Source organism: Lissotriton vulgaris, chromosome 2_1 (genome assembly GCF_964263255.1).
Source record: "Lissotriton vulgaris chromosome 2_1, aLisVul1.2, whole genome shotgun sequence".
NCBI classification, from domain to species: Eukaryota; Metazoa; Chordata; class Amphibia; order Caudata; family Salamandridae; genus Lissotriton; species Lissotriton vulgaris.
In genome coordinates, this window is record NC_141687.1 from 708,306,189 (window position 1) to 708,332,667 (window position 26,479).

Genomic DNA, 26,479 nt, shown 5'->3' on the forward strand with positions numbered 1-26,479 from the left:
TCCCTTTTTTTTCCATCCGAGGGTGCAAAATAAATTCATATAGCCCGATATTTCTCTGAATTCCTGCATTATTTAAGACAGCCCAGCTCAAAATCAGAAAGAGGCAAACTTTGCTCACTGTTTCTGAGCTGCATCTTCTGAAGAGCAAGCTTTATTTATCTCAGAGAAATATCGGGTGAAAGAATTCACTTTACACAGTGCAGATGCATAAAGACAGGCGCGTGGCCCTGCTCTGAGCCAGAGCAGCTCATCATGATACAGCCCCAGGTATGTACTTGTCTTGTCATTACTTAGTCGCTCTTAGTCAGTCTACAATCATTTTCTGTATAAACAAAAGGTGGATGGAAATGCCTGGCATTAGTTTAACCACCAGTAATTGCTAACATATTGAATTCCAATTTTCTGTGGAATGTACCATTGTCTACAGCGACCAACCACGTGGAAATCAGTCCCTGGCCTGTTTCAGAATGGAGGCTCCAGGCCAAACTGCTTGGACACCTCAGCTGTGAATGAGAGCACAGTGAGCTCCAGTGATGAGCCTCTATTGGGCTCAGCCCTCAGGCTCGGCTTGAGCATGCTCTGGCACAACTTGTTATGGGAATGCGTATGGCCTTGCACCACACAGTAACCTAGATCACGCATAGTTGGGTTAGATGCCATAATGTTAGTTGTTAAACAGAATTGCTAAATCGCCTGTAATATTTAGCATTCCCTCGTTTTCCCGGATTTTCTGCCCTTTCAATATAATGACATTTTTCGGGCAAATCAATGGAAAGCAACAGTAATACTGACCCTGAATCCAGAGTTCTAAATAAGTGGGCCCAGTATCCACCAAAATTCCAAAGCGCCCACCCTTATCTTGAACTTCTTCAAACCCAGTCTACCCATTGTCTGACTGCAGCTGCCTGGCGCACCAGTGTTGATAATGTTTGTTATAGTACTTTGGCAAAGCCACTGTAAGTCTGGCTTCTTGGATCTACCTACTGTCAGGTAGTTTTATTTTCAGGAAATCATGTCTAATTGCCGATCTCTCTGAAAGCAGAGATACACCTAGACTACTGTAATATACTCTTTCAGTTCTCCCAAAAATTGCTCATGCCTGTATATTGCATCAGAGAACCAGACGAGTGACTAGTATGAGTATTTGCCTGTGGAAGATAGACCATTTGAAACTACCACTGAAAGCACAGCGCTGGCTGCCGGTAGAGTGAGCATCAAATGCAAGACGTGCTTCTGGATTATGTTGGGTTCGAAATAATATTAGATCAAAAACATTAATCTTGCTGTTGCACAAATGCTCCAACAATATTTATATGAGATGAACATACATTTCAGAAAAATGTAGGCCCGAACACAGTAATTGTTTCAGAAATGCAATATTCTTACAAATAATAGAACAGCAACAAATCATTCATCATGTACACAAGGTGTTCCATAAGTGATAGGTGTAAAAAGGGCTAGTGCAGTGAATTACAAAGGTGACAGTAGGATATGTCAACAATCAACGTCAAATATATTCGATGAAGCGTGGGAAAAACACTGTGCGAAGAAATTCCACATAATTGGAGGGGCTCAATCCTGGCTCCGATTTATAAAGCTGGACAAACCACGGACTCCGCCAATTATCGTCTGATAGTCCTAATGGACTGTGAGGCAAAGTTTTTCACCAAATGTCTGCTGGCTGACTTAACGTCCTAGGTGGCTTCTAAAAATCTGTTGCCAAGAAATCAGATTGGGTTTATTAAAGGCATGGGTACCATTATTAATATTCAAATGCTATTATTGACAGTTGAATTGGCGAGGCGCCGCTCACTGAATCTCCATTTGTGTTTTATTGATTTTTGTTCTGCATTTGATATGGTGCAGAGGAATTCTCTGGGATAAGTTATCGAAACTAGGAATTCCACCTAAACTCTTAAGAGTGATTCAATTGCTGTACTTAACTTGTACTTGGACAAGAGTAAGGTTGGGCCAAGGCACAGCATTTAAAAAAAATATTAATAACAAATAGATTAAAACAAACTTGTGTCTTGGCCCCCATTCTGTTTAATTTGTATCTGGCCGCTATTTCTTCAGGTTTGAATAACATTATCCCACACTCTCCGTTGGGGGCTGGTTTCAAGGTCTCCCACCTATTGTACGCTGACAATATTGTTCTGCTGAACTACACAAAGGTGGGGCTGCAGCGGTTAATTAGCGAAACTGCTTTGTAAGCATCGTTCCGTGGGTTAAAGGTCAACTCAAAAAAGACAAAAAACATGTTGGTGTCCAGGGGTTTGGCAGCTGACCTTATACTCAGCATAGAAGTTTCAGCGCTGGAGTTGGTTCTAGAGTATAAATATTTGGGTGTCATACTAGATGCAAGAAGCTCATTTAAGAACCAGCGTGCTGCACTACAAAGAAGGAATAATTCTTTAACTGTAGCATTTGCTTCCCTCCAGAATAGTTTAAAAGGGCTGTCCCTCAAGCAACTATTACAAGTTATGTCGGCTAAATATGTTCCATCTTTGACAAATGGCATGGGGATTTTAAGAGGGACGGCGGATAACAACATAGATAAGCTTGTGACATGAACGTATCGTCGCTTGTTCAATCTCCCTCAGCAGGCATTGCCAGCACAAATTTAGAAATTATAATAATTCCACACTTATGACAGTTATTTGGGAGGCAATCCGTGATCGTGAACACACGCAGGCCCATGAATATTTTAATGTGGCTTTATCTAAGTTTAAGGCTGAACAACTATGGACCTTACCTCTCTCACAGGCTGCATTTAACAGAAGTATTAATGGGTGCAGTAAAAAAATGTCTTCCCTGTTGCATAGAGAGATGTTGGTGAATAGATCCCAGGCATGGATGGTAATTGCAACATATGACAAGTTACACCCTCAGAATTATCTAGGGGATCTGAATGGTCTATGCTAAGCTGAAGCCTATGAGACTCCTGCTTGGTGATTTCCAATTTTGCAGTGACACACCAGCTTGGGAAAAGAAATTGTGAAACGTCAAGCCGCCTCTGCAACTGCAAGAGAGAAGATATTTGTCATTTTTTTGTAGTTGCCCAGCCCTATCAGCTGAACGCAGAACTCTGTTAAAGCAGTGCTTTAATCACCAAGCTATACAAACATGCCGCCAAGGAGTAATAGCCTGCTTGCAGGGAGAAGCTTTACAATTTAGTGGAAGAGTTTTAAAGTTCATAGATATAGCAGAGAGGGAACTGGTTAATAGTGCCCAGTAAAGTGCTCTTATTGTAATTATTCTATTAATTCATGAAAAAATTTACATTAATTTACACGCGTGTATGATTCATTGTTTCTGTATAATATATTTGTGATGTAAGCCGTCCTGACTCTCTGCTTTGGGATGATTAGTGCTATACAATAAATGTGAGAGAGGGGCTACAGAGAGGTAGTTGGGGAAACTGTGAAGGAGGAGGACATGAGGGGCACTAATAAAGGCTGACAGGCTCACTTTAGGTACCTCGCTGTCTTATCATTATCCAGCCAAACATATTCGAGGTAAAGAAATTAACAAGATTAACGAGAATATTGCAGCACAGTTTCCAGGTTAGATGATTAATGTGGATCACCAGGAGTCACAGACAGCAAGCACAACCCTTGCATGTGTCCCCTGCTTTTCCCTTGCCCAAGCTCTATCAACTGGCTGTAGAGGAGGCTGCCAGCAGGGGAAGAGGACCCATACATTTGTATTAGCCTGTCTCTCAAGCTCAAACTAGATAGTGAGAGCAGTGGAGATTGGATAAAAGAGGTGAAAGCAAAGACTTGATTTAGGGGTCATCAGGCATCCAAGCTGTGGCCCCTGTCTTACCCATTGTGAAGCCATGTACTGGCTTTGCGACCCGTGGCCTCAGAGGAGGCAATACAATTAGCGGCAAGAACATAGGGGCTCTGGGCTACTACCTCCCTCTTACCTTCCAATTGTGATTGCAGTAACAGTTAATTACTTTACATAAGTAACAATTACTGTGATATAAATGGGTCACCAGGTCCAGGAGTGAGGCCATCACTGGCAGCCAAGATAAGGTAAATAAATGTGTTGAAAGTATGCTGTGAGCAGCCATAAGGGAGAGAATTTGTTTGTGTGAGAGTAAGCATGTACACGTGAGAGGGTGTGTATGTGAGAGCCTGCATATGTGTGAGCATATACGTGTGTGGAAGTGAGTGTTGGAGACAAGTAGTGAGTGAGAATGAGTGAGATTGATTGTCAGTAAGTCCAAGTGAACCAGAGTGAGTGAAAATAAGCAAGAGTAAGAGGGACTGCAAGTGAGAGTGTGTATCTGAGAATGAGTAAGAATGAGTGTGGGGAATGTTAGTGAGTGTGAGTGAAAATTAGTAGAAGTGAGAATGAGAGAGAGTGAGAAACAAGTAGTGTATCTGTGAGTGAAAATGACTTAGCCATAGTAAGAATGCATGAGAATAAATAAGAATGAGAGTGAGTCATAGTGAGAAATTATGAACGAGTGAGGGAATGCGACTGAAAGTAGGCGCGATTAAATGAATAAATTATAATTAGTGTATCAGAGAGAGAGTGAAATTAGGGATTGAAAATAGGAGAGAGTGCAAGTAATTGTAAATGAGTAAGTATGCATGAGTCAGCATATAAATCAGTGAGACTAAGTGAAAACGAGTGAGAATTAGTGAGTGAGAGTAAGTGTGAATGAGAATGAGTGTCTGTGAGTGAAAATGAATGAGTGAGTGTGAGTGAGAATAAGTGTGAGAGAGTGAATGTAAATGAGCTTGAGCGAGAATGTGGTTTTACGCTAGTGAGTTTTTAATTGGCCCTGGCATTCTGAAGGTAATTCCTGGCGTATAGAGGTACTCATGAAAAACACTGTCATAATGGAGGCAAATCCTTGAATAATGGGCACTCTTCAGAAAATATTCGCACTGGTACACAAGATTAATTCTTGCCATGTAGGACTTCATTTGAAAATGCTGGAGCTAGCATAGTTGAGGGCATTCTTGGCATGGAGCACTGATGGCAAAATGCTGATGCAAGCACATTGGAGGTCATTCTTGACATAAGGGAGGGCAATTGTTTCATTTTAAATGTTCGTATAAACTGGACTCCTCATGTAGTCTTTTACACAGAATGGACCCTGACAGACCCTCCCACTGTACACTTTGTATAAGTGATCCAATAACTTGTTTTTTATCTGGGATGGGAATGGCCTCTGGTTGAGGAATATTGAATGGATGTTTCTTATTCTATTGGTGAGATAGTGAGTACAAAGGTAGAGCGCACTCATGTAATAATGCTCCTGTGATATGTTAAACACTTCCCCAGATAACTAAGGAGATTGCTTGCAGTGCTGATCGTACTAACAAAGCAGGAAATGATGAGATTCTGGATGAAGAGGTCAACTCCCACAGATGCTGCGAGTAGTGGGGAGACAGCTGTAGAGCACGTATCAATGCTGGTCCTACAGGCACGGCCAGATGATATCTGGGGTCCACTCAGGCATTATCTGGCTCTCCAGCATGAAGGAAACGGTGAACCTGCAATGAATAGTTCTGCTGATGAGGCTTATGATAGATTATTGTTTCACTTTGGAAACTAATGGAAATGGCCAATAACTCATCCTCTTCCTCTCGTGTTGTTTTTTTGAAGAATTTTGTCCCCCCCCCACCCTCTACATGGCCTCCGCCGGAGACCCTGGGCCCTATCCCACCCCCTACTCCCTCCCTCCACCTGGAAAGGAGCACCCTTCTGTGAATTGCTGCAGCTGAAAAGGCAGCTATCAAGAGAAGCAGCCGAAGGCCTACCCCACCACCCAACTACCCCGTTAGCAGTTTTATTTTTCCTTTGAAAGAAGAGAAGAAAAAGAAAAAAAAGAAAGGGAGAAGGGAGAATGGGCAACAAAATGAAAACCCGGGACCATGTGTAATAAAGGGAATACACAGGATAATTGGGTTCAAGTAAGAGGTCTTTAATAAACAACCTCATCCAGCATCACAGGAATAATTGCCGCAACTAGAACATACTCAAGGTTCCCCTAAGGAACATTCCCCTGACTTGGTTCTATGTCGGAACATTCATCATAGAACCAAGAGACATCATCAAACTCCTCCCCCTTTACATTTAACAAGTTCAAACTGTAAAAATGATAAGATGAAAAGGCAATGATAACAAAATGGAAACAAGACACCAAGTTGAAGAATACTTTTCTTAACAAATATCCCACATCTCCTTTTCAATAAAAAAAAACATTGAAATAAGACTCCCGTAGTAGAAAGGTTGTTACACATAATCATTTAGATAAGCAGGGGCTTTAGTAAACCTGCAGGATCTTCAGAAGACATTAACTCTTTCATCAGAATTTGACCCACTATTTTCAGAAGAAACAGATGGTAACAAAACATCACCTGAAAATTGTACAGGCACATGTGCAACACGATTTAGGTTCCAAATGCGCCCGTCATTTGTCTTCACAGCATTTTTGAAAATTTTTACACTCCTCTTTACAACTGTAAACTTAGACCATCTCTTACAACCAACTGGAACTCTAATTTTTACCATGTCACCAATTTTAAAATTGTGAACCAACACATTTTTCTTCTCATCATAGTACATTTTCCTTTTCCTCTGTAAAAGCAATTCTTTGTTTCTCCATTGTCCAATACTGTTATTTTTTAAACCTTTACCTTGAATCATCAAACCCGGACATAAATTGGTGTTGGAAGATCTTCCCCTGAACAACTCAAAAGGTGTTCTCCCAGGCGTGAAATGAGGTGTGAAGCGATATGCAGAAATTCTATTCTGCAATTCCACCCTCCAATCCAAAGAATTCACTCTAGCTAACTGAATTCCCTCTTTTAAAGTTTTGTTTAACCTCTCCAACGAACCATTTGATTCGGGATGATACAACGATATGTTTTTGTGAACAATGCCACAAGTTGACAAATAATTTTCAAACTCAACTGAACAAAATTGAGGCCCATTGTCCGAGAGTAATGACTTTGGAAAACTTTCCCTCTTAAATAAGGAATCAAGAAATGAAATCACACAACAAGAGGTAACCTCTCTCACAGCACTAACTTCAACCCACCGAAAGTAAAGATCCATCAACACCAAAAGATAAGGAGTACTTTGCTCACCATGTAAAGGACCAACAATATCTATAGCCACTTCATCCCAAGGACAGAACGGTAATTTTCTGCAAACCATAGGTGAACACCTCGGTTTAAGTACCTTGTCACTCACTTGACACGCCACACAGTCACGAACAGCTCTCTCCACCATCAAATACAGTCCAGGCCACCAAAAGTCTTGCCTAATACGTTCCTTTGTTTTTGATATGCCCAAATGACCAACATGGGCCATTTTGATGATATTGTTCCTCAAACTCACTGGAGTAATTAATCTAGTTCCTCTTGCTAGAATCCCATTCAGCACTGCCAGTTCATGAGAAATTAACGACCAAGGTTTTGCTAATTTCCCAAAAGTATTTTTAGAAACATTACTCATGACTTCAACCAATTCACCATCCTTGCCCAATTCTTCCTTCCACTCATCCTCTTTTATCGCACCTAAAGTGACATCACAAACTCTAATCTCACTCTCCTCATCTCTATCACTGACACTCGCCTCATCTTCCATATCTTCCACAGAATTCACTAAACGCAACAAACAATCTGCAGAAACATTAGTACAGCCAGGAATATATTCAAATTTAAAAACAAATTCCTGAAGGGCAATTACCCATCTCCTAATTCTAGCAGAAACAGCGTCAAAACCTTTCTTTTCCAAAATCTCTCTTAAAGGCTTGTGGTCTGACCTCACTACAAATGGACAACCCCAAACAAATTTCCTAAACTTATTAATAGCCCAGAAAATGGCAAGGGCTTCTTTCTCTATTACAGAGTAATTACGTTCAGCACCTTTCAAACACCTAGATGCACAAGCAATGAGATTTTCACCACCATCCCTAACCTGAAATAACAAAGCACCAAGCCCTTTACAACTCGCATCTGTTACAATGAAAGTTGGTTCACCAGGTCTAAAAGTTTGTAAATTCGGAGCAAATTTGAGTTCTTTTTTTAATTTGTACAAATTCTTTATTGCACTCATCAGTCCACACAAACTCACATTTTTTACACATCATGCCTCTTAATTTCTCTGTTTTGTCTGCAAAGTTCTTAATGAATTTATTGTAAAATTCAGCCATGCCCAAAAAAGACGAGAGTTCCTCCTTTGTACAAGGTTCCTTTAGTTGTTCAATAGGTTTTACCAATTCTTCTTTTGGCCTTACACCAAAACCAGAAATATGATGACCTAAATAATCCAGTTCCGTCACTCCAAACTTACATTTGTCCCGTCTAAGAGTTAGTCCAACATTTAACATTTTCCTAAGAACACACTTCAATCTACAATCATGTTCTTCCTTTGTACTCCCACAAATTAGCACATCGTCCTGATAACATTTCACTCCATTTACATCCTTAAACAAGTCATTCATAATACGCTGAAACACAGAGGCTGCAGAAATTAAACCAAACGGCATTCCTTTAAATTTATATGAACCAAAAGGAGTTATGAAAGCTGTTAACTCTTGTGATTCAACTGACAATTGAACCTGATGATATGCCGAGGGCATATCTAATGTTGTAAAGTAACACGCCCCGTCCAATGTTGCAACCAACTCTTCAATGTTCAGAAATTTATCTACAATTACCTCCTTATTCAAAGCACGAAGGTCCACACAGAGACGAATCTCATTATTGGGTTTTCTCGCAACGACAATGGGGGCCAACCATTCAGTCGCTTCCACTGCTTCAATCACCCCAGTTTTTAGTAATCTATCAATTTCATTCTTTACAGCATCTTGCATGCAAATTGGAACACACCTAACTTTTGCTGCAACAGGGATCGCACCAGTTTTCAACTTGATCTTGTGTTTGTAACCTCTTAAACATCCTAGTTTTTCACTGAACAAATCTTTAAAACTTCTCACCACTTCCTCACTGTCATCTTCCACAGTCTGCACTTGAATTGATGGATTAGCATTCGGATTGAGCACCACACCAAACTTGCTTGATGTGACCAGCTAATTAAGCTATCACCTTTTTCCGCAACATAAATTTTCCCCACAACATATCTCTCATTGTATTCAATATTCTCTATGAAGAAACCTAACATTTTATTAGATCTTTTCCATAACCAGTTGGTCTCACATCAGATTTTTTCAACTCAAATTTCCCTTTAAAATATTTTAAATAGTCTTCTTTAGAAATAAAAGTTAATTGTGAGCAAGAATCAAACTTCATCATAATCTTAACTCCACCTACACTAACCCAATCAGATGGATGATCTAAGATGTCATCATTAATTTCAAATGTAACTTCTTTAGTTTCAACTCTGGTGTCTCTTCTAAATCTTAGTCGACAATTCTTGCCTAAGTGACCCTTCTTTCCACACACATTGCAGACAACTTTCAAAATAGAAATTTTTATCATTAGCCATATGTCCCAATCTCCCACATCTGTAGCAATTGCCCTGAAAAGTATTCCCACTTTTCTTTTCCAACACATTTGACTATCACTAACGCCAGCTTTGGTATCTAAAGAATCTTTCTTCTTTTTTTCTTCTAGATTTTTCACTTCTTGAAATTGTACTTCTTCTATCTTTTCATTACTGCTCATATTCTTCCCAGCTTTGCTCAACTCTCCCACACACTTAAACATGAGTTCTACACGCTTAGCAATAATCATCACTTCATCCAAAGGTGGTTCATCTTTCATCCAAAGTTCTTCTCTTATTTTGTCATTGGTACATCTCAGCACAAATTGATCTTGAATCCTCTCCTCTGTTAACTCACCAAACTTACAGCTAGATGCTAATTTTCTTAAGACAGTTACAAACTGTTCAACTGTTTCTTCCTTTCCCTGTTCTCTCAGTCCAAAATAGTATCTCTCCATTATGGTGCTTACTTTTGGCAGGAAATGTAAATCTAACTGTTTTATACAAATTTCGTACTCATTAAGTCCCCTTTGTTCAGCCTGACTCAATGTAGGTAAGTTTTCTAGCACTTCCTGCCCTTACCCACCTAAGCAATGCATCAAGAGAGCATGTTTCCTTTCCGCACTTAGATTCGTGCCACAAACCCTTGCATAATTTTCAAACATTTTTTTCCACTTCTTCCACCTGATCAGTGGATCACCTGAATCAGAAAGAAAGAACGGTGGCGATGTAACATTTTGCATGTTCAGAGACTCTTTCTACTTATCTTCACTACAGTATGATGTTATTATAGTATTTATCTTATCTCAAATAATATTATCCACAAACTTACCACATCACACGGAGTGTTCTCAAAAAAACCAACTCAAATTATGAATAAGAGTGACATCACTATTCATTTAGGACGTAGTGCTAAACTTATATACGCAGCAAAGTCAACTTTTATGCACTTGTCACCCTTATCACAAATTCTTTTTTTTTTTAATCAACAAATTTCCACTCTTTTTAATTTTAAAATACTTCACTAAAGATATCCTCTTCTTTCGATGTCCATGAAGCACAATATTCTTTACTTCTTAAGGAGCTTCTCCTTTTTCTTTTTTTGACTCGAAACAGCAGTGTCTTTAAAATACTATCGAGGCTTTCCACAGATAGTCTTTCTTCTTTCCTTCACTTTATCAGCAATAATATCCGTGCTGCGTGCTATAAATTGCCCAGATGTAACGTTATTTTAAATCCGACATTCCTTTACGAAAATATACGCATTTTAAATGTCATTTTTCATACTCAAGATGGCCGCCAGTTTACGTCACACACGCATTTGGTTGTAATCTTCCGGCAATTGGGCACACTTTCCAGCATAAGGATATTTTTCTGTGGAGAGTTCTGCTTGTTTTTCCAAACTCACGTCAGTGGAACGCAGACCGTCTTCTATGCGTTCCACCTTGAGACACCTCCGATCAATCTGCAGAAACGCCGCACCTCCTCGAAACACTTCTCCTTCAGCGATCCAGCTCTCAGACTTCAATCGTAAGTCTCCGCTTTTTACTTTCTGCTTTCCGGCGTTTCAGCTATACTCCAAGCTGATTTTTTTGTGAGCGTTATTCTTCTTAATTCCTTCGCTGTTGAGGTGGTAGACCGCTTCAAACCTCTGTTCACGACACCACCGATCGTCGCCAGTGTAATAAAGTGAATACACAGGATAATTGGGTTCAAGTAAGAGGTCTTTAATAAACAACCTCATCCAGCATCACAGGAATAACTGCCGCAACTAGAACATACACAAGGTTCCCCTAAGGAACATTCCCCTGACTTGGTTCTATGTCGGAACATTCATCATAGAACCAAGAGACATCATCACACCATGTTCCCGGCTCTAGTACTCAGAGTCGGAAAGAGAAATCAAAAGAAAAAGGAAATAGAAATTAAAAAAGATAAGGCTAACTTTATAAGCACTGGATCCATGCTTCTCTTCCCCTTCGGTTAACCAAAACTAATGGAAATGACCACGGTAACAGCTTCACACCCTCTACATTGGTATATTGTGATTGAGTTTCAGTATACTGCAGACCTGAGGAGGCTTCGTAGAAAGTTAAATGATATGATCATATTATGTCATAATATATGTATCACTGTTCATGAACATCCATGTCTTACTGATAATTGACTTAATGTAAGTCCATGATATACGATGTGGCTATGACTGCACTTGGTTTGTTTTTCCTCTTTTCTCAAGATTAAACATAAATGGTAAAAAAAAGAAAAGAGGAGAGCTGTGGTATATGGGAGGGGGCAACGATGACAAGATGCTGGCCCTGACCTACTAGAAGCCATTTTTTTGACAGATGGGTTGCCCATAATATGTGGATGGCATTAGTGGCATAATTCTAGAATTGCTATATTGTATGTTAATTTTGAAATGGGTGCACCCATGACAAAATGCTGACCCTGGCACAATAAAGCTATATTTTTTTACATATGTTGGCACCCATAGCACATATGTCATCCATACTGGTAGGAGATTTTTCTTAAGAGTGCTTGGTCTGGAGAAACGAAGGGGCAGCTTTACTAAGTTTTCATGTAACACAGTAGCCAAAGTTACTACTCTGCGTCTTGTGAAAAGAACAAAGCACAACATTATGATATCTACAAGGATATGGGCTATTGCTCAGTCTTCTAGTGCTGGCATACCCTAGGCTGCCTTGCACCAATGCACACACACCAGAATAATAGTGCAGTGGTGTGTACGTAATGTCAAGCATAGGTTTTATATTTTAGTGTTACAGTTCCAACAAATAAAAACTATGCTTTGACAAAGTTTAACACTTTACCAGTCCCCGTGTGCAGTGCAGCTCACATGCAAAGTTTGAAAGGTTTGATAAACAATTTTTCCTCAACTTTACGCCTGTCGAGGAGGTGTAATTATATTAGTCAAATCCCATTTTACCAAAGTTAGTAGATAAGTATTAGCATTAAAATCCATGGTTGTGTGCAAGGGAATATCCATGTCGCACCTGAGGTACAACTCCATGACACAAAGTAGCACATAGTGATACTTTGTGTTACTTTAGAGCTACTTCTCAAGATTTGTTCTGGAGAAAAAAAAAAAAAACAACACTTTGCACCAGGTTTGTGTCACTTTTGTGATGGAAACCAGCCAAAAAGTGTTGGTAAATCCCCCCCTCATAAGTCCATGATTTGAGACACAACGCAGTTATTGAGACTCCTACTAATAAAATTGTATTACTACCAAAAGAAAGCCTTTATAGCAACCCTAGATTAACGACTGATTGAAGAAAAAAACAATAAGGTTCTAAACATGTGCCTTGTAATTTGCATACAGCGCTTTGAAGCCAGTTCATAGCTCCATGCTAATTTTTAGGAGGATTGTAACTTATGAACTTCAAACAGCAAAGGAATCTGTGGCAAAGGCAGTAAAGAGGTGAGCTACCTACATAAAATATAAACCTGTGATCTGCATCTTACATGATGTGCTTTGCAGCAGGAACATTAACCGTGCATCTGACTTTATCATGAGTCAGAAGTGTTACTGGACAAATCACACATCTTTCAGTAAAAGTATTAAGCATGAGAGTTTTAATTTCTAGTAATTATCCCGCGATAAACATCCGGGGGCACAAAGATCACTGCAGTCTGCTTGTCTCTCGGCTCAGCCTGTCATTCAAAGGACATGCTCTCGAGCTTAGCGCCCTATGCAGGGCACTAGTCACACCACCCTAAAGCTGGAAATTCATTGTTCCTTTATACAATAGGGGCTGAAATCAGAGAAAAATATATTTGGCAATTTGGAGTACAGGACTGGATGTCTGCTGTCCCCCATGGCTACCAACCATGCGCTACCAGGATTCACAAACAGAATCGTGCATCATTATTGTTAACTGGACAGAATTCTAAAGTTCATATTTATTTATTTATTTATTTATTTTAGCGATTTGTACAGCGCCTGGTGACCCGAGGGCATCCCCCCGCTAAAATCTTGAAGGCGAACCTGAGGGCAGACAAGGGGGAAATTTTTATTTAGGAAACAGTATCGTTTTCAATTTCTTCCTGAACCGTAGGTGATTGGATTCCAGTCGGAGGGTACGGGGGAGGGCGTTCCATCTCGTGGAGGCATTGATCGAGAAGCGGCGGCCACCCGAACGTGTCTTCCTATGCCTAGGGTTGTTGGCCAGATTCTCATTCTCCGAGCGGAGGGACCTGGAGACTTTGTAAGGAGTAACCAGGTTTCTTAAGATGTTTGGGCCGGAACCGTTAAGCAGCTTATGTGCAGTGCAGAGGGTCTTGAAATCGACCCTTTGGCGGATTGGAAGCCAGTGGAGGTCCTGGATTGCATGCCTGGCTGATGCTCTGGAGGGGAGATTCCAGAGTTCATTTTGTGAAAGGATCCCAGTGTCTAAAATTAGTCATTGTGCAAACACAGCAAATGCTTTCTGATCCAAGGCTTTGCTCGTAAGACCAGGAGTCTTTTTCTAATTGTTTTCCTTTCATACTCTTCCTGTATGACATTTAATAATAAATTGATGTGATATATTTCTTATTAAATAATACGCGTATTTAAGCTTAGCATAAACTATAATGAATCCTACCAAAGGTTCAGGATATCAATACATACAACAAATAATATTACAAAGAACATCACTACAAAGAAAAAGGAGAAGAAATAAGGAGAAAAAATAGAGGGTTGAGGGCCATGTACAAATGGTTACAAATGTGTAACAAATGCATTTAGTTCATTAATTCATTAATATTAATCCAGTCCTGTATTCCAAATTGCCAAAGCCATGTTTTTTTCTGATTTCAGCCCTTGCTGCATAAAGGAACAATGAATTTCCGGACGTTAAATCACTTAGTTGATCACGTGCTACAATTCTTTTTACCAACTTTTAATTAATTCCATTCTGCTTTCATACTCTTGCTGCATTTCCCATAAATTGTGAATTACATCGGGTCAGATTCCCTTTAGGGATAGATATTTTATGCAAATTTGTTGGACGCGCAGTTAATGATTTTCTTCTCCTGATGATGACCGTGTATTTTTACAATGGTCGAAAAGTCGTTGACGCACATATGTGGCCGAAAATGAAGATGGACGCATTGTTTTGCTTTGTGTTGTTTCAGTTTTGTCCTGAACTTCCCTTGTTTGTATAATTCCTTCCATCAGGCACCTGTCTGATTATGCACTATATTGTTTATTATTCCTTTTTTGTTACCAGTGTATTGTTTTGAGTGCCATTGTTTTGTATGTCGTAAGATTTAATGAACTGGATACATTTGTTATACATTTGTAACCATTTGTACACGGGCCTCAACCCTCTCCTTTTTCTCCTTTTTCTTTGTACTGATGTTCTTCAGATGTTAAATTTGGTTCTTTGTCATTTTATTTGTTGTATGTATTGATATCCTGAACCTTTGTTAGGATTCATTATTATTTGCCCCTGGTTCAGGTTTTCGGGGCTGCCCCTGTTGTTTGCAACTACTTAAAATAAACTATATCAACTTTGAAAGTTACAATATTACAAGCGCCTTGCTAAAATCATTTAGAAAATGTACATTTGTTATGCAAAAATGTTGACTTTTTTAAATTTATATAAAATATAGATACAGTATATTTTCACAGAAGCTCTCAAATTTGCGGCGCGTGATTTAAAGTATTTTGGTGCGTAGTGTGTTCACTGGTTTGCAGTTCAATATAACGTGGCTGAGTGTTTGATGCTGTCTGCAATTGGGAGCATTTCCTGCTCTTCTTGGGTACTCTTAGCCACCTGCCCTTTATTTTGAGAAAAGGCTGATTCTTGTCAGCTTCAATGCTGTACAGTGTGCGGAGAGTTGGAGGTGGTCGTCCGTCCATCGTGAGCGAAGGCTTGTAGATCAGTGGTGAATAGTGTGAGTCACATAAAGCATTTAGCTCTGTAGTCTGCATCTGTTTCACGCTGCCACTCACTCACTTGTTTTTTAAGGTGTCAATTTAGAGAACAGCCCTCCTTTCATCATCAATGGGGGCTCTAATTCCTCCGATGTCTGTCCATCGTTCGCAGTCAGGTCTGTACCTGCTATGTGTTGATGAGTTAGTACCCATTAGCTCATTGAAAATCCAGTTGGATAATGTCTTTGTTGGAGATTGAGACCCAGCACAATACGGGGACAAGACAGACTGAATTATTCTAGCTTTTGGTGAAAACATTTTTATCTTGAACCAGGTCGCCTCCAATAAGGCACCTTTATTTACACCATTGAAGTCAGTCATTTTTATTTGAGGTAGGAAGAATACATCACTACAGGGATGACTTTCGTGACATGTGATGCATTTTTTCAAAGGTTTAGTGGCTTAGTATGTTCTCCCGTTGTAATTGTTAGTGAGATCACTGACACAATTACCCTAGTCAGATTTCCCAGCTATATGACTGATCAGGAGATTAGTGTCTCAGGAGACTGACCACTCCATGTTTTGTTCTGATTTGGTCGTGGTGTTTAAAGTATCTCTGGTAAAACATTTGTTTAGATAACCTTTGCTTTCCCTCGTTGTTAATCAGGGGGATACACAGTCCTTTTTAGTTTACACTGTCCGATTCAGTTTTCCATTTTAAATGATGAGCTCTGCAGCTTCCAGTGTGGTTCCCTGTGGTCTTCATCAAGGTTTCTCCCCTGCCAGGCTCCCCGTTTCACCAAATCTCACTTTCGTCCCAGTCCCAGATTAGAAACCAGACGTGCAGATGAGGGAGGGTCCTAAACCTGTGCCTCTGGACTGCTGCTCGGCATTTCCCCACCTTTTGGTGACTAAACGCCAACTGGTTTTGTAACTTGATAAAGAAGAATAGGCATTGGCAGGGAGGCCAGGCAGGTTTGTCAAGGTGGGATGATGGGGCACTGTGACCCATATACACTATCAGTGGCCAAAGGGATGGATTACCTCATGAAGATGGATCGATAGCTAGAATAATGTAAGATGGGCAGTAAAAGAAGAGGGGGTAGTAGCAAAATCTACATTTTCTTGGATGCTACTGAGCTGATATGTCCACCAGAGGCAGTTCTGAAGAGACTGAAACCACAAATATCCTTTTTAGGTCGAGCCTAGCGCAGAACATGCGCTGCTTGCTCAACTTTTTGTAAGGGGCTTTTCAAAGTGCTACCCACAAGCTTTTCCTGGCCTGAAGCTTGCGTGCACGCTCACGTGCACACACGCAGGTGCCATCTGCCTTTCTTATCTCTTCTTCCGCAGACACATCACACCTCCTCCACTTGCAAAAACAGTAAACTTAGCTTCCTTTGTTTGATCCTCACCTTCCTCCTCCCAATATGCTCATATTTCTCCACACACCGTGAAACACTTGCAAGTGGGGGAGGTGTGCTACGACTTTCACTTTTGCGGCTGCGCGTTTGTTTTTCCTTTGGATGAGGGCTTGTTCTTTACCTGTTTCCTGTTGAAACTATCCTTACTTCTACGTTTGAAGTTTTGTCTTTTGTCTTTGGTTTATGTATTCGAATCACAGTGAGTCACGGTGAGTCAACTTCACCATTGCCCATAATAGGTTATGGTCACTACACTTGGGGTCACAATATCACTTTAAATGTGAAAATATATATTTCCTATTGTGTAAATATCTCCATATTCATGTTTAAGTAATACGTCTGTGATACAGACCACAATTGCAAAATAAAATTACCTGCTTTGGCTGAAGTTAGGTATACTCAAATGAAAAGTTTTTTGTGGGCTTTTTAAGGAATACAAATGCATTTGATTAATACTGTGACTCAATGTAAGGTCATTAATGAATCAAAATAATCCTGACAATGATTAAATCAGAGCAACAACTTTAGATGCAGACTATATATTGTTCAGTTTAAATGAGTTCCTTGGGAATACTTTCTTGTACTCCTATACTTACCCAGCACACAAGGATGTATGTGTTGCTCTTGTTATTTAAAATATATAATACCTTCTGATTTGAGCATTTGTATTTCACATGTCATTCACGTCATATAGATTGGATTTCTTTATTCATTGTTGTTTATGTAGTGCTTTTGGTGTGCTGGTTTTCACTAAAGTTCCAAGTGTCTGTTTGTCATGAACATCACGTTATATGCAAATAGCAGCTAAGGAAAACATGTGCATGTCATGATCTCCAGGGTGCTATTGTAGGAAAAATTAAAATGTAAATGCTTCTGTAGCCAAGGGTTTTTACGTTTTAAAGGACGGTGCATGGATGCTTCTCTTTGCTCACCACAGTGTGCATTGCATGATGAAGTAAACTATTTATGATGGCATACTACTGTATAAGTACTCTATAGAGGAGGATATTCTTTGTTGCTGTTGGTAGGGCCTGTATATTGTAATGAGAATATGTGGTCAATTGAACAGATTATTGGCAAAGGATATGTGTGTGCCTGTTCATTCATTGATTCATTTAGAACTGCCTCTGGTGTGAGTAGTTCACAATAAAAATAAATCTTAGAGTAATTAAAAAGTTTTCAAACATTAACAATACTCCAAGGCACAGTGAGATCATCCAGCCAAAGGAGTATTTAAACTGAACTTAAATGGAGGCTTACATGCAGACACCGTTTGAACAATGTTGTGCTTACTGTGCTTCTGTGTCCATGGGTTTTAATTCAAATAAAAACAAGCATTGGCATAGCCAATTGGTCTTGCCTTTGGGACCTTATAAGTGTTTAGCTATGCAACAGTTGATGATGTTGCACCAAGGATATTGTGTTGGATAACTAAACACTTAAAAGGTCCCAAAGGCTAGACCTATTAGCTATGACAATGCTTGTTGTAATGAGTCACCTGTCCTTTCCCCTGCAGTAGCAGGCTGCCCCGGAACTGCGCCATGTACATCCTCTGGCCAGTCGTGGCCAGAGGCTCTATAACAAAAAAGGCAATGACCACATGTAGTCTTCGACCCACACCATATGCAATGTGTGTGTCTTTCCTTTCACCACTGCAGCAACTAGGCCTCCCCGCGCAGGGTCCTGCCACATTCTGCTGAGAACCTGATACACTGGCGACGAAGATGACCCATGTGTGCACTATCAGCCGCACCTTTGATTGAACACGCCGCCGCAACAGTATCTGGCCAAAAGGATACTGTATACCAGCGCCTCATGGGCTGAGCGTCCGACTGGCTGCCTCCTCATCTATGTCCTGCACCACCAGGCCTGTTGTGAACACTGTCCTGCACTCACCGGCCCGTCTTTTCGAGATGAGGCGATCGCAGCACAAACAGGCCAGACAGCGCATCCCTGTGTTGCTCCACTCCTCGCTGGCTACTCATCACACAGCCCGCCTGGAACAGCGTATCTGAAACCTGGGTACCAGGGTAGTGAAGGCTGAATCAGCACCACAAGTGAGCCCTGTGTGCATGGGGCATATTATAGCCAGTACTAACTCCCATCACCACCGAACTTGAGGGAGAAAAAAAAAATGAAGGAATTTGTAATAAAGAGTGAAACATACAAAAGGACAAACAAAGAAAATAAAGCTGAGAAAGCTGTAATGGGCTGGAGGGACCTCAAAGGACAGCCAAGCAGTGAGCCCACGCAAAGGGGTATAAGCATGGTGTCTCTAGAAACATGTTTGCACGCGCTCAACCTCCAGGAGTTCAAAAAGGCTATCAAGTATAATTCAGTACTGATGAGAGTGATACTATGACGCCGATGGGTGGCATGGCCCTGAGAAAGAATGACTGATAAAGATGTGGAGAGTGCACAATGAACTTAGTGCCACGCCAGAGAGTCTCATATACAGAGGTGCATGTCTAGTGATCCCCGAGTGCTTGAAGGACCAAGTGACACACTAGCTCATGGGGGCCAGTGAGGGACAGTCCGGATGAAATATCACAAGAAGGAGAAAGTATTGTTCTCAGGCCTTAAGGACACAGTAGCCGAGATTGTTTGACGCTGCCCTTCATACCAGCTCCCCAGCCCCCAATAAGTGCCTGCACCAATCATCACAGAGGAGCCTTGCACAGCACCATAGTCCAAAATAAGCCTTGACTTCGGGAGCTTCCCAGATCAAAGAGTAACAGTAGTGCTAGTTGACAGCTACTTAAAGTACTTGAAATACCCCATTGTCGATGTGGTAGACAGTACAGCATTTGCTAACATGGCCCCGGTACTGAAGTGAGCCTTCGCACTGTTCGATCTGCCACAAGAAAATAAAAATGGACAATGGGTCACCTTTCCAAGGGTCAGATTTTAAAGAACTGCTTGAGAACTCAGGAATACGACACTGTTGCATCACGCCTCAATGGGCGCAGGCCAATGGCAAAGCCAAGTGCTTCATAAGCACACTGAACAAGGCACTCAGGATTGCAGTGGTGGAAGGAACCAACCCCTAACTCAGTCCACACAGGTTCTTAAGGGAGTACAGAGGACACAAGGCCCCCTTGGGCTTTGATGCTCAACTGACATAGATGGTATACCATCCTGGCCCATCCAGAATGGACACTGTCCCCCTATGATCCTGCGGGCACCCTGGGCAGGCGCACGCAAAACAACGTGCATTCAAGCCTGAAATGGTGAGTCACGACCTGGTTGCTTTCACTAGGTGACCAAGTGCTGATAAAGGACTGTAAGCCACGGTTGAAGTTCAGAACACCTTTTGAACCAGTGGTGTGTACAATGACCCGCACTGATGGCACTGCCTTCACTCCTCACAAGGGCAAGAACTTATCGTGGTTACAAAAGTTAGATCTCCCCAGCCAGCATCACCCGGAGACAGAGGAAGAAGAAGCCATGTGGGAAAACTCCCAAGGACAGGAGACCCCTGAGGGAAACAATCCAAATGACGAGACTCCAGAACGGTAGTGCCAGAACGATAACTGAGACTGACCCCTGGAGCAGCTCGGGTCCTAAAGAAGCAAAGGATCTCACCTGCCACCAGCGGACAACCTTAGGCCCAAACCACTGTTGAGCCAACGGCTCAGAGACTTTGCATGCCAAGTGCAACAGTGAAGTTTGACGCCAAGTATGGAAGGGATGCAACAAGTCTCCTGACCCCTCCCCTGTGGTAGCAGGCTGACCCAGAACTGCACTATGCACATCCTTTGGCCTGGTGTGGCCAGATGCTATATAATAAAAGGGCGATGACTGCATCTGGTCTTCGACCCACACCATATACAGTGTGTGTGTGTCCTTTTGCCGCCTTAGCAACTAGGTCTCTTTGTTGCAGCATCCTGCCATGATCTGCTGAGAACCTGCTACACTTTTGAAAAAAGGAGGAAGATAGGATGCTCTTGGTTCCCGATGCAACACCCAGTGGGATTGCCAGCCAATGGCGGTGGCATAACGCAAGCCCCTGTGGTGCAGGGGAGCGCAAATTCTTAAGGGACCTGCTAGCCCTTCAAGAGGACCCCATTCCGTCCCAAGGCCAATTACTATTTGTGGAATATGGGAGACTCAGAGGGTCCGCTTTACATACTGCAGGGGTCCCATCATTTTAGGTTACACCATTGCCTATCGCTCATGGTATTAGGTGAGTGCACTTCCAGGATTTTTTATTTGTTTTCAAAGTGAGCTTAACCACACTCATTATGGAGTGATCAGGCTTGTTAGAAGCTTATGTACAAAACAAGCAAAAAAAGGTAGAGGTTACGCACTCCGCAGTTGCTAGTGTGGGTTCAATTGTGGTGTGCACCAGAGATATCACTCCCCGACAAGGTGTGGTAATCAAGAAACAGAAGCTTATGTACGACATGCTGCAAAATCTTTTGGGGCCACTTCCGATCCAAGCAGCAGTTCATAAGTAAGAAACCATGTACGCTGGGGAAAAGAAAAACAGTATTTGGTGCCGCCTGCTGCGGTTGGCACTATAGCTGCAGACCTACTTTTGACTATGTAAATTATGTTGTAAAAGAACAATGGGCCTCAAAACGATTGGGAACAGGGACGAAGAGTCCTGGCCACCCTCCCCTTGTGTCTTATAGGAGTGATGTGTGCAATGAAGTCACATTCTCTCCCTTCTGGCATCTTTCAGAAGGGACAAGGCGGACAAGCCACCTATAGTTGCTGCTGCTTGCAGTATTCCTTTTCTAAAAAAATACAGGATCAAGGCCAATCCCCCACTTGCGCCCCTCCAGTGCAATGAACATTTTTAGAAAGAATGCTGATGTAATAGATACAAGCTCAGAGGTAATGAAACAACAACAAAGAAACAGACTGTTCATTACATGCTATTACTTTACAGTAACTGATCTAGTTGGTAGATAAAAATAAGACAACCCGTTTTTCATTTGAAACTTTAATCCAGTTTGGCTTTGTTAAGTGATCCCTGTGTTTGCCCACATATTTTGAAACAAATGCACTTTGTGTTTCTGGCATCTTCTGCAGCGTGAGGACCAGAGGAGGCTTCTCTGTACTGTGATTTGGGGGTGACTAGAAGCGGCCGCTCCCAGCAGTGCATGGTGACCTCAGGACAGTTGGCAGTTCGCTGTACTGCACAGTGCACACCACCCGCCATGCCAACCCCGGCAGAAGACGAGGAACAGCCAGCAGAGCCGCGCTCCATCTCTTCTCCAGTTAAAGTAAGCTGCACTATCTCATAACCCTTCCTTGCCAAGATGTCATTGCTTTCCTACGTTTTTTGGGCGGTAATATTCGTTCAGGGTAGAAAAATATTAATGAAACTGCAGCCTTTTCCTTAGGTTTCACTTCATTTGAATGTACCCTGCATAATCTGTGTGCTACAGCGAAACATTTGCAATTAGTGTGATAGCTGCGGTAGTAATGAGGTATACATAGCTGCATGGACGGTTGGGAGCGATTGTCAAGGAAAGTTGCCTTTTGGGAGAAACTGGGTTTATAGATATAATTAACAAACTTGTCTGCGTAGCACTACATATATTGGAGTTGTATGCCAGAAAAATGCGTGCAAATACATAATCCTGCAAAAAATATCATTGCCAGAGTGTCGACTACCACAATATCGTGAGTGGTAGTCAATATTACACCCACAGTGTTTTTGCACACTATATTCTGATAGAATAGCACTTGGAGGCCACATAACGATGCGCCTCTGGAAGCTGAATAGCATTACCTGCCATTGTAAACATGTCTTACAGGCTGTTTGGTGGCTGTTTCCGTAATGCATGGGGCAAGTAGGATGTCATCGTTTTGAAATCGTTACATTTCCTTCCCCACACTGATAAAGGAGTGGCTTCTTTCGAAAACCACTAAATCGTCCACGCCCCAAAGCGTTGTTGAGAGAGAAAATTAATAACTTGGCGTGTTTATTGTGTGAGTCGAATTATCTTTGGAAACTGCTGTAGGACAACGTATTCCAGCCCCTAGCTGAAAACATCCGTTGCCTTTCCTTTCATACTGTTGGGAAACAATGTCATCGGTGAACCTCGCGTGACTGTTCGCGCCCTGTGTCCGCGCTCACAGTGCGCTGACGGACGCTTCCTGTCTGCAGATAAACAGCCGCGCTGGGCTGCAGCTGAGCGGCTCATTGGTTGGAAACAGAGGTCAGGTAGGTCATTTTACTCAATCATGTGAAACTGGCGATGAACGCGGAAGATGATAGTTGAAGAGATGATAGCCGAACGTCAGTAAAAGAAAAGAGGCCTTGTCCTGGAAAACCCTAGACATGCTGTTTTTATGGACTGTGCCACATAAAATTGTACACGGTTAATATATCAGCAAGGGGATAATTTCCATCTCTACCTTCCTACTGACACTGCTTACTCAAATATATTCATATCAGCTGGTTTAATTATAACCAATAAGTGCCTATCTGCATTAAATCATGTCGACGACCTTTAACCTCAAGTAGAATTGCCAGCAGTAGAAGGTGGGTTTTCGATTCGAACCTATAACACTTCTTTACATGTATTGCAAACAAAACGTCCAGGGGATGTATGCACATGATGGATTAGACAATAATATTTGCAGAATACATTTAACACACATAGGACTAATATTAAATGTCGGCACACCGGGCGGGTTAACAGGGTGCTAATGCCTCATATGCATTTTAGGCTGTATGTTTACTGTGGATTGCAGTGAAAGAGTTTCAATATTTGATTTTTAAATATTTGGACTGTGTTCCATTTTGCGTCTTATTTAGAGTTTGGCAGGCAAGGTAGTATGTCAAGTCATGTGTCCCGTCCACCGCACTACAATTGCCGTAAACTAGAATGTGATTGTAATATGGCCGATGGGACATCCGCTACATTTTTGATGGTGTACCTATTCCAACAAAATCAGGCTGCTTGCTTCTAACGTAGTGCTCAGTATGCAGTCCCTAAAAAAGTGCATCATTTCAAAGTTGAATAATATACTGAGGTACAAAAGATTTTATAATCATGAAAAATTTTGCTGGACCACTGTGTCACATCAAAAATATCTTTTGAAAATGCTGTCTTGCTATTTTTAAAATGAACCTCTGAACAGAGCATGTTACGTTAGTATCAAGGTTCAGTCAGCAAACGCTCTAAGCCCACCAACCCTGGTGTTATATTTATCTGTGCTTTAATAACCCATTTGTCACTGATCGGTAGCTCAGAAGCACTTACCTAAAATGTGTTGTATCACTCCAAAAGCAGATCCGTGATATATTTTTTCCATTATATATGATGTTTCCATTGCGCGAAATACCAGACTGAATATCATGTGCATTTTCAATGTATTTATTATCTTTGGGTACATCCAGTGTATTTGATAGAGTGGGTGCATTTTCTGTTTGAAAATGCACAATTTGCAATCACAACTATCTGGATTATAAGCATGGACATCGATTCACCAAAATACTATGGGTAGCAGATAGGATACACCCTTTGCCATTAATGACATCACAGAAAGCAACATCATAGGTCCTTTGACCCATGATGTGCCAATGGAACATTTACCTGGATTGTAGTAAGTGAGTGAAGTAAGTGAATCTGATATCTTCTAGGAAGGTTTGCGGCAGGGGTGAGAAGGGGGATGGGATTCTCCCCAGAGAAAATAGGGGCATATTATCAAGAACGCACAATACATTATTTCCGCTTTTATCGGCAGGAAACTGCCGATAAAGCAGCGATAATGGGCTTGATAATATGCTCTATGGAATTCCAATCGAAGCCCATGTTAAATGTGAAGACATCTAACATGGGCTTCAATTGGAATTCCATAGAGCATATTATCAAGCCCATTATCGCCGCTTTATCGGCAGTTTCCTGCCGATAAAAGCGGCGATAATGTATTGAGCTTTCTTGATAATATGCCCCCTAGGTAAAGAAATAGGCTCTATTGGAGCTTTTTAAAACATAATTTTCATATATATTTATTAAGGAGGCATGGACTTTGAAAATACATTCATTGAAAATTCAATTCCTTTCATGGTGTGCCAAACTACTGAAACTTGACGTTCCCCATGAGCTGGACACAGTTGTTTTTAAAATGCCTATGGCTGCCCCCCGTTTGTCAAAAATCATCTCCATTGCTAGGGCCAGAATTTTGTCATGCCAGTGCCATCGTTTTTTTCATGGGAGTCCCATGCCAAGATTTACCTCCTGTGGCAGCATTTTGTCGTGGGTATCTCATATGCAAGTATTACCTCCAGTATGCCAGCGCCAGCATTTTGCATGGGTGCCTCTGTAAGCCAAAAAGCATGCCAAGGGCAGCAGCTGATGTACAAGCATAACAGCACATCCTCACTCATGCTCATTTACACTCATTATTCATTCTTATTCTCACAAACTCCCATATACTCTTGCTCACAAATTTGCACCCACTTGTGCTCATTCATTTCCACTCAGTTGTTTTACTCTCTCTTACCATGGCTCTCTGATTTGCAATCTCTTTCGCATTCACTCTTACTTTGACTCACTTATACTTTGTCACTCACTTACTTTCACTCACACAATCTCACATAAAACATACATTCTCATATATACACATGCTTTCGTACACAAACTCACTTTCTCCCACATGCACACACTTAAAAGCTTTTTATTTTACTTTTTATGTTACTTACCTAAGATGCCACTGAAGGATTTGTTTCAGATCTTGCTGCTTGACTTTTTATTACACTAAAAGTGAATTATAAACGATCATTCGCTATCAATGTAATACATAATGAGCAGAAAATAAGGCAGTTGGAGCCTGACACTGATAATGCAAGGCATCCCTGTGCATCTGGCACAGATTTTGCCACCTCTCAGGCGAGCTGTTGCACAGTCAGTGCCAAGGGTCGCAAGGGGCAAGCTAGGCATCGGAACTATGCCTCTGGGCAACCCCCAAATGACATCCATGACTGTAAGTATATATATCCATTCCTAAACTGTAGATAATAGTTTATACTAATTTACAATGTTTTAAATTTAACAATTATTACTATGATTGTGAGGTGGGGGAGCCAACAAATTACCAGGGAAAGCCAAGGCAGAGATGAGCCATGGACTGACGTGGCTCTAAAAGCATGTGCATAAGCTAATCATTAAAAATATTTTACTTCTCAAACATGTGTAAGCCTTTCAATTTAGTAAACCAGATTATATCATGTCATTGAGAGGCATTTATTAAAAGTGATAGTTTTTAAATATGAACTCAAAAACATTGCTCACTCCCGCACCCCAATCACAATGCCATTGATGAAGTAAGAGGCAAGTCAGTTTGTCTTGTGTACTCTATATGCATTTTCCAGGGATGTGGAGGCTGAGGGTAGGTGCAGATGACCGGTCTGCACTCTTCAAACTCTTAGCACACTTGAGCGCAGCTCCTCTTTGCTACCTGGCGAGGCTAGTAGCATTTTGTGGTTAGGTTGGACCTTGAACGATACAGACAGTAGGTATCACTTTAGGGGCACCATATATGTGTTGGGTAGTTAATTATTACATTTTCACAGTCCTGATGAAGCACCACGAATCCTTAAGACCACTAGATTGGTGCAACACATGTTGACCAATTACTGAGAGAGACCTGAGGGAGGCTTCTTACTCATGACTATAGGGTACTTTTCTTTATCCAGTTGTTGTACACTGACTACCAGGGTTCCTTT

At 41.3% G+C, this 26,479-nt stretch overlaps 1 long non-coding RNA gene across 1 annotated transcript in view; it reads left to right on the top strand.

Moving 5' to 3' along the window:
* LOC147731016 (uncharacterized) overlaps window positions 1–22,023 on the top strand; it is a 414,276-nt gene extending 392,253 nt beyond the window's left edge. The window contains exon 4 of the long non-coding RNA XR_015308618.1: window positions 21,829–22,023. This is a non-coding gene — a long non-coding RNA (uncharacterized LOC147731016). The remainder of the gene's footprint in view (window positions 1–21,828) is intronic.
* The last annotated feature ends 4,456 nt before the right edge of the window (window positions 22,024–26,479 follow it).